The following is a 7,665-nucleotide window of genomic DNA, read 5'->3' as shown; positions in this document are numbered from 1 at the left end:
GTCAGAGTCTCGGTTCAGGTGTCACAGCTCTGAGATCAAACCCTGCATGCCACACAAACACCCGGGAGGTGCAGCGGCATGACCCCAAAACAGTCCTCACACCAAACAAGGATGAGACTATAATCATAATTATAGAGACTTTAAAGGAGCTTTCTTGTAAGTGAACCAAAGTGACAAAATGTGACGCTAAGTGAAATGAATAATGCAGAGATGGGCGATGAATAATGCAGCCTAAAGAGCAAGGTGTGCTGATGTGAGAGACTTGATTTGAACTTGCGTTTCTCCCACAGAGGAAACCAACCGTGTATCAGCCCGACCCGGGGCAAATAGTATTTGCAAACATTACACTTCATTGTTTGGTTTTTGTCCTCCTCCAGTGCCAGGTATAGGTGGAGTTTGCAACTCAAGGGAAATTGGAAATCACAGCAGGCAGTTTAGACGGTTTCTCAAAGTATCTGAGGTGAGTTTAACACGGGAGCTTTTTGAATGAGAAGCTGTCTAAAAATAACCCAAAAGGATTCAGAACCAACTATGAAACCGGCCCTCACCTATAGGACATGTTTAATGGGGAATGCATGCTGGGATGTAAATACTACCTTCCATCACAAACACTTCAAACAGTTTGCACTTCGGCCTTAAAATAAACATTTTCAGTTTGCCAAAAATAGGTCAGAAAGAATTTTTAAAGCCCAACAGCTAAACCAAGAACGAGCACATAATCCTGCAATCTCCAGTGGATATGTTCACCTGATGGAACCGCAGAATCAAAGTTTGTCTCTGATGTAAGAGCTTTTCTGAACATGGAGAGCGTAAACCGAGGGCCCTTTTTTGCTAAAGTATGTTGAAGTTGGTTTCGCATGCGGAAGGTGACACAGCAGAACAGCGGGGCTGGTTTTCATGAAACAACTCTGCAGGGATTGAGGGCATTACACAATTCATATTAAGAAGCCTGTTGCATGTGATGGCTAATCCGGTGTGAAAAACGGCCAATGAGTCATCAGGTCTTGGCTCGTTCTGTGTCCCTTCAATACCTGACCCCCCCATCCCCCCCTCTTCAACAAATCATACCGACCTCACTTCCCCCCTCGTTTATCGTGCCTGAGACATCCACACCTGCTCTGTTTCCACTCGTTCTTTAAACAGCTCCCTCTTCAGCCTGACATTTCAAGGGAATTAAAAGATATGCTTCGAATCAGACTAAATCCACACCCATGTTTGATTTCTCGTCCCACAGTCTCGATCAAGCACGAGCGAGATGTAACTAGACGTGTTTGAGTGGAGTTTTTACCCCGAGTAAGTCCCCCCCAATTACCGCTTTAAAGCCTCCTCCTGTCTGAATGTTTTGTAACATTGTTAGACGGATTAGAACTACAGAATAATCACGCACAAACATATAAGTAGTGTCAGGCTCTCTTGTGTTGTTTTCCTTTGCTTTGCTTTCCTTCCAGTGTGCACAGAAAGCCAGCCGTGCACCACAAGTCATTGTGGTTTTCTCTAACAGGTGGGGTCGCCATTCAAACCTTTATCCTGCTCTGAACTTTTGACAAACACTTTAGCAGCATGGACACGTTGCCCTCTGCCACATCAACATGTGTACTCTTTTGTCAGGAGAACAAACATGAATAGTCTTCCTTGAAATGGTTTATCCAAGCCGCACGCATCGAGCATTGTGAAGAAGCAAAAAGGAGTCCAAATGGAGCCGAAGAGATTCACATGCCCTGAGGCTGTGCTCCGTCAAGCACAATGGGAATTTCACAATACAGTACGGTGGAATCACAGCCCTCAGCGTGCCCCGGAGTCTGTAAAGGCATTTTATTTGCACTCACCAGCCGCTCCCAATACTTAAACATTAAACGCCAAGGCTAGACAGGCAAAACCACTTTGAACTGCAGAGCGGGGTTAACTCAGAGGGAGGGGAAGGAGGTGAGAGAGTGGTGAGCGGGGGGCCTGTGTGTGTGTGTGTGTGTGTGTGTGTGTGTGTGTGTGTGTGTGTGTGTGTGATACTCCACCAGGTGAGTCAGTGCTGGCCGCCGCCGGAGAGGAAACACCATCACAGTCTTAGGCAACGGTGACGGAAAAGGGAAGGGCTCGGGCTCATTGTCATGCATGTAGCTGTTTGCTTTAAGGCAACAACTAGGCTGAACGTTTTCATTGTTTTATGTGATTATCAAAATTCACAATCACATACTCACTGATTATTTGAATGTCAGGTAAGCGTTTTAAGATCACCGTCATTCTGTGTCAATTTACATGTAATGTGAAGCTACAACATCCGTACTGTGGTCTATTCCAGGACTTGAACTGGCAACCCTGCAGTTCCCCACTGACGTCCCTACTGCCACCTAGTGGTTATTCAGTTATTCATGTGACTGATTTGACTGACAGGTGGACGCGCCGGAGGCTTAAGGCCCGCCTTAACTCTGCCTCTTTGTCTCTTACTAGATTGATCGAAAGCTAGGTTGAGATAGCATTTACCAATACGGCGACTGCTACCGTTTGTCTTCATAACGCCTCTACAGAAACCAATGGTGATGTCGCTGAGGCTACGTCCATGTTTTCTACAGTCTATGGTCTAAAGCTCTGCTGTCACCTCGAGGTAAGCAAGCAAACATTTAGGACTCTTTGATGTTTCTGCTTTTGGCCCAGAGAGCCGCACTTGGTCCCCACTGTTTGCTGTCTTTGTGCTAAGCTAAGCTAAGCTAAGCTAATCATCTGTGGGCTATAGTTACATATTTATTGTACGAATATGAGAGGTTATCTATCCTCTCAACTTTGTCTTGACAAGAAAGCAAAAAGGTGCATTTACTCAAATGCCAACCCTTGCCTTTGCCTGGGATAGACTCCTTGAATTTCTGAAATATTTCTGAACTTGGCTCTAACCGTTCTAATAGTTTCTGATGTGAAGCTGAAGGTAGATTTAGCCGGTGAATCTGTTTCATATTAGAGCCCTCAAGTGTTATTTTCCTGAACTAATTCAGCTGGAACAACAACAGAAGTATTAAAAAATATCCCAACTTTGTTTGAGCCACACTTTAAAATCAAACACTGGATCCTACACTCCTCATGTGGTGACTCCAAAGTGTCTGTCTGCTAAATGCACTTTCCTATCGATGTTAAACCTCCTGGTTTGTATCACCGGTTCTCTCAAAAACGTTAAGGATCAAGTCTAATCTGAGATAACCCGATGACATCATCAGGACTTATCTCTCAGCCTGTAGAGAAAACATTATTGTTACCTCAGGTTGAGCTGAATCTGCATGAAACGAACTAAAAGTGGGTTTCAGCAGCCGTTCCATTTACGCCAATGGGACGTTTCGCCTTCCATCTGAAGGTCGTGGAGGCGTAATGGCGGAGGACAAAGTGACAGAGGCGTTACGGTGCCTCTGGAGATCTCAGGAGTCGGAAATTCCGAGTTGCCGGTCTGATACGTCATCGGGAACGCCCCCTCTGAAGTCGGAATTCAGAGAACCTTCAGTCGCCCGAGTTAAAAAATCCAACATGGCTGCTACGTGCATCGAGAGTAACCTTCAAGCTGTAACTGTTGTGGTTATTAGCAGCTTAGTCGTCTTTTTGAGTAGATAGTATCATATTCTATCTGTGGAGGTGTTGTCATGTCATTTTCACGTTTCAAACTATCATGTAGCGTGTTGTATTAGCGAACAAACTGAAGGTACTTGTTGTGTTGTTGTGGTGCGTTCGTGATAAGTCAGGTAAACATAGCTTCTGCCGCTACGTCAACCGCCACACCTGGGCATAGGCGGTAATCACAGCCACAGGCAGCGAGGAGGAAAGGAAGTCACACAGTTTCTGTTTTTGGATCCTGCCGTCTTTATTGTCATGTTTTTTTTTTTTTGAGTCAAAGGAATTCCACTACGGACATACTGCAGTTTTTTACCCACCATGAGTTGGACAGACTTCAGAGTCCCTCCAGTTGCCTGTTATGGTTGTTAGACTGCCACTACAGTACTCCTGGAGGCGGCCATGTTGCTTTTTGGACTTGCCAGTTTGCAACTGGAATGCAGTTGACTCAGGTGGGACGTCATTCCGAGAGCCGAAGTGAATTGAACGCACCGTTACAGAGACGAGACGGTGTCAGCTGAGCCAGAATTCACCGACTGGGACGAGAATATTACGCCAACCCCCGGAATCATGATGAATGTTCAAAGACGCGATGACGGCTGAGCTTACAGTTGCGGGAAAAGTAAGCATCTTTTGGTAGATTCTGCACTCAGGCTGATAAAGTTTTTATTAGATTTGAGGGCGTTCTCTTCTCTCATTAAGTACCAATCGTTTAAAATGTTTTTGTCCAACAAAAGTTAACAGGAAATCGTTTGGATCAAAACACCGCCAGTGGCTCAAAGATATTACGTTGTGAAAGAGTCTTCCTCCTGACTGATGTACCCACCTTAACCACACCGGGGTGAGAGGATTGGCACTGCGAGTACAGATGTTTGTGAGGAGCAATCTGCTGGAACATGATCTCCAGCGTTGGCTCTCATTAAAGTATAAGGACACTGATTCTATCTCTCTAATGAGCCCTGAGTGCTTTGAGTGTGTGCCATTTCACTACAGGCCACGAGGATGGTGATTATAATTTCCCTCAGACTGAAAAGAAGGAACACAACAAACAGCAGGTATAAAAACACAATCACACCCCGCTATAGCAGGCTACTACACTACCCAATGCCGACCACACTAACCACCTGTGTGTCTGAGGTATTTCTCTCTCTCTCCTGCAGACAAAACAAACAGCAAACGCCCTGCTCTATGTTTGATTGAATATTTCACATCTTCTTTAAAGGCTTTATATGTGATTTTTTTGATCCAGCAGATGTCGCCCTTGAGCACCAGCATGAAACCAAAACAACTCGCGCTGCATTGTTGTGTTAGCATGCTAATGCTAGCGATCTTTATTATGCTCGTATCTTCACACTGCATGTAAATTTACCTGAAATGAGCGTGATCTAGAAACACAGTTAAGCAGTGAGTACAGTATGTTATTCTTCTTTTCTCTAGTCCCTCAATTAAACAACTTTTATACGTGAGGGGAGGAGTCAGCCGGCCGTCCCGACGATGTAAACAAAGTGAAGATAGGACTCTGAAAACTCTGAAAACATCACAGACAGTGGGACTCGGGTGTTACACCCATTGTAGACAGTCATGACTCACAGAGTTATTTTCAGAGGATATACTTGATTTATATTATATTTAAGTGTGAAACATCACATAGAAAGACTTTAAGTTTAACTCTAGTGTGCATCGGGGAAACGTCATTTCCGTGACACCTGTTTCGACTCGATCAGCCGCAGATATCTCCACTTATCAAAAAAGCAGAAGTGCTGACCTGACTCTGCCGTGTCACAGATTGTGTTAAATCAAAGCTGATAGTGATCGTTTCCAAAGCCTGACCCGATATCCTTCCCTCTCTGCGTGTTCATTCATACTTTACTAATCCAGGAAATTGCTGCCACTAGATCAACGTTATTGCCCGGATGGAACAAGGAAGCTGGCTCCGCGTCGTATCTAAGTGTGAGCTGTGGCTTTGGATGGACACAGATCTTGATGTTTGATAGCCTCTCAAAGTTAAAGCGGTCCGCTTAATGATCAGCGCTCTCTGGCCAACGATAGAGAAGAAAGACCTAATCATAGAAATACTCTCATTTTGTCATTTGTCTTGGTTTTATTGAAATGTGGTTATTGTTTCGATCCATCTACTCCAATCAGAGTGTTTACTGTAAACGTCTCTAATTAGTTTTTTTGCAGTATAAGGACTAAAAAAAAAAACGACTTCACACAAACGTGAGCTGCACAAACGGACACATTCATCAGGCTGACCTGATGTTTGAAAGCAGCAGGAAATATTCAGGAAAATTCACTGCAAGAGAGCGAGCGGATCGATCGTTACAGTTTCTCCAAAATATAGAATATAGCAGTAGAAAAATAGAAATAAAAACATTTACAGACATATTTACTTCAACACATGAGGACGTTTCCTCAACTGATTCCGAGATTTCTTCCAGAATTGATCTTGTAAAGTCCTGTCAGAAAACAGACTCTATGTCTGTGTCCATAGACAAACAGTGAGAGCACAGACACTACCAGTCCGCCCCAGCTCGAGCCGGCCCGGGCTCCTCGTCCTCATCGCTCAAAGTGTTTCCCTGGCAGCGATCAACATTTCACAGAGAGTGGGGGAATGACATGCGGGAGGGGAGCCATAGGTGGGATTTGAACCTGGGGCCTGAACCACAGTCTCCATACATGGGGCGCCACCAGTGCCCCACGTATGGAGCCTGCTTGTGACCACAGAGTACGGTCTGCTTAGTGAGCGAGGTATCTTAAGAACGCCAAAAGGTGAGGAGAGCGAGCGGGCCGGGAGCTGGAGTCGATGGAAAACATCCCTGACTGCTCTGCACCTCCCCGATGACCCCTGCCTCTCTGACTCCTCCCCTCCACAATCCTCCTCCAGACATCTTCATACACCTTTTTTTTTAACAAGCAGAAACTCCCTAAAACACTTCAAATAAGTCAAGTAAAGATCAAATCCCTTTTATGACAGCTTCATAAAAAAGCCGCCAAACAAAGAGCCGCTGGGCTGTTTTACCCATTTTTCTTTTTTTATGATTTGTTTAGCCGGCGTGGTTTTGTGAGCTTCTGGTTAATTATCTTTTGTGGCAGAGAGTTCTGTTTTTTTGTCCCCTGAGAGAAAACGTGGAGCATTGACCTGCATTAAAACGCCTTTGATGTCTGATCAGTAACAGACAGACGGACAGACAGATGGATGGATGCAGACATCAGATCAGACCTGTGACATCACCTTTGGGCGTGTCTGTTTACTCAACAGTCTCACACTTCCACATGGCTTAAAATAGCCTCCTTAAACTGGATATCTTCCTTCAGGCCGGGCGTTCATCGTGTTTTCACACGTTTACAAAACTCAAGAAAACTTACCGAAATATTTGGGGTGTGTGAGCCGATCGAGACATGAGCTAATCAGGCTGTTTTTTATTTTGAACCAGGCTGTAAACATGTTAATCTCTGCTGTAAAAACAGGCTTTTTAGAATGGGTGTGTATGTGACTTCCTGTGCTTCTGCAGCCAGCCTCTAGTGGACACTCGAGGAACTGCAGCATTTTTGCACTTCAGCATCGGCCTCATTCTTCAACACTGAAGGTTACTGCTTGTTTACTTTTGAACAAGCGACTCAAGAAGATTTCAGAGGCAGACTGTCTTGAAATTTAGATTCAGGAGTGCATGTGTGAAAACGGATTTATCTGTGAAGAGACATCGGAGGGTCAGAGCTGATGTCATTAAAAAAGACGGGTCCGCAAGACACAGCTAGAAGTCCAGAGTTTAGTCGAGACTTTAAGCTTTATGAAAGTGTTGCAGTCGGTTATAGTGAACCAAAACAAAATGCTAAAAAGCTCCTGCGGCTGAGTGTGCTCGTCACTACCCGTTAACCTTTAACGTTACATGTAGCGGTTTAAATCTTTACTGAAAATTAAATAAACTGCAGCTTTACGTCGCATAACGTTCAATGCTGTCCTCCACTCTTACATCATGATATATATAATATGACATAATGATCGTCTTTCTCTCCGTTAGCCGTTCTCCTTGTGTGTACAAACGGAGGCCGCTTTACATTCTTTCCCGCTCAGGCAGGGTTCAC

This window comes from Labrus mixtus, chromosome 19 (assembly GCF_963584025.1).
Source record: "Labrus mixtus chromosome 19, fLabMix1.1, whole genome shotgun sequence".
Lineage (NCBI taxonomy): Eukaryota > Metazoa > Chordata > Actinopteri > Labriformes > Labridae > Labrus > Labrus mixtus.
The sequence above is the reverse complement of the archived record's forward strand: the minus strand, read 5'-3'. Positions refer to the sequence as shown.